We start from the raw sequence: 2442 nt of genomic DNA, 5'->3' as shown, positions 1-2442 counted from the left end.
ACAATACATCACAACATCACATGCACTTCATCATCAACTTCTCCTTGCCTAGAAAGGAAGCATATACTTTTCTTGATTTATATCTTTCTATCTCCTTGTTTCCAATGCTAGGTGATGAGAGTTCACTTGGAAAGGAAGCATAGACTTTTCTTGATTTATATCTTTCTATCTCCTTGTTTCCAATGCTAGGTGATGAGAGTTCAGACTGAATTAATAGATTCTGTGTCATTCATGCATGGAGATTTTTTCTCTTGAGAATATGTTGTTCTATGTTATCTTTTCTTTAGGTACTCTTCTTTCCAACCTGAAGAATCTTAATATTGTACTATAATGAACCTAGCTTTTGTACAAATCCTACTTCCATATTGATGACGATTTTATATGGATGTCGTTAACCATTTTATGTTGATTTGATTTCATACTCACTGAGTATGTTTTTTTCTTTGTGGGTTCTTGACCTATTAAAGATTGTTTAATCTACTAAGTTTTCATTGTATTTCTGAGTGTCTTAAAAGGAACTGATTTATATTTTAGTAGCTGATATGAAGTTGGTCACTTTTTTTCTTTGTGCAGATAGTAAAAATATATGGAGCGTGAAAAATATATTCAAGGCACACTTGTCATCACATTTGTAGAGAAAATTATAATAGAGTATCACACTTTTCTTATTATATCTAAATGCTCCTATATGCAACAATAATGGCTTTCATCACTTCAAGAGCAATAAAAACAAGTCTATTGAGAAAACAACTCCAACACTGAGAGATATTTGGTAGCAATTGTGGAATTGGTGAACATGTTTTTCTCTATGGTGTTGGCTATTGGGCATAGCTTTCTTGATCTTGTATAGAATACTGTAAATTTGCATTTAGCTTATACTACATTAACCATGAAATTGCCAACATTCAGGGCACACTTGCCATCACATTTGTAGAGAAAATTACAACATAGTATCACACTTTTCTTATCAGATTTAAATGCTCCTATATGCAACAACTACTCGAGCAGTAGATTTATCATGGAAGATTGTGTTAAGAGAGGCAAAGGTCTAATCAATTTGTTCAATTATTATTTATAGGGTCTTTCATTAATAAAAATAGATGTACAGGTCATCCAGGTAATTGTTATTGTATATGCCACCATGTTATGGAATATTATTTTAAGGTTTATTGCTTTTAATTTTAAAACAAGACTGAGGGAAATAAATCTCCATTTATGTAAACCTTGTTAAATGGAGAGGCAAAAATTTATGTTGCAAAGGATATAGTTCCAAACTGGGAAAAATTTAGATCGCATAACATATCACATCTCTCTTCATCTATGCTCTTCTTCTATATGCTACTGCTTGTGTTTCCTTTGCAAATGTGGTGCAATTGTTAATTTTATTATTTTATGTTTTTGTCTTTTCAACTACTATTGTCCATGATGTTTGAATGCAACAACATTAAAGGTAGCTTTAATTTAATTGTAAAAAATATTTGCATATAAATACAATAACGTCAATGTTGAAATACCCATTGAAATAATTTATTCATATATCACATCCATTTACAAATGTGTAACACTCTCTTATGCTAAAGAGTAAAATTGACTAATTGTTATTTTAGAAATTTATTATAATATAATTAAGAATTAATATTTAAGTTAATATATATACATTTAGGAAAACATATAACAAATGGGCCTGGAGTATGCCCTAAAACTGATACTGCTTGGCTAAGAGCTCGTCTTCCTTGGACATAAGGAAACAGGTTAATAACCCAAGACCCAGAGGCATCTAGCATGAGTGAAAACCTGCCCCCTTATAGACCACCAACGGGTTATTCCAGGTGGCGTGGTTTTCCTTGAATAACGATGATGAGTCAGCCTGCATTCGCGGTTAGCAGCTAGAGATGACTATCCTCATTGCTGGTTTGACAACTCAGTTATGATAGGTTTTTCCACCTATTAAAAACAAAAAACAAAAAATAAACATATAACAAAAAAATATAATAAATAATAAAAATTTAATGATATAAATAAAAATCAAATCTAATTCAATACTTGTGAATTTGATTTTTTTCAATTAAGTTAAAAGAAAAAGGCATAAATACCTTTAAAATAAATCTCAATAATTTATTTCTAACTAATATGAGTAATACTAAAAACTTCAAGGAAATTAAATTCGTATCATCAATTAATAATTATTGATAATACACTTGCAACTAAATGTCTAAAATTTAATATCACATATTATTAGCTCTACTAATACACTTGTAATTAAAAAACTAAAATTTCTTAGTTGCTCAACTTTAGGATTGTTTTGTAAATTTCATTTCAAATCTAAATGATCCTATATGCAAAAACGGTGGCTTTCATCACTTCAAGAGCAATAAAAACAAGTCTATTGAGAAAACAACTCCAACATTGAGAGAGATTTGGTAACAACTATGGAATTGGTGA

This window comes from Pinus tabuliformis, chromosome 1_2, assembly GCF_031772625.1.
Source record: "Pinus tabuliformis cultivar Carrire ecotype Pingquan chromosome 1_2, CPIR1, whole genome shotgun sequence".
NCBI classification, from domain to species: Eukaryota; Viridiplantae; Streptophyta; class Pinopsida; order Pinales; family Pinaceae; genus Pinus; species Pinus tabuliformis.
Note: the sequence above shows the minus strand (reverse complement) of the source record.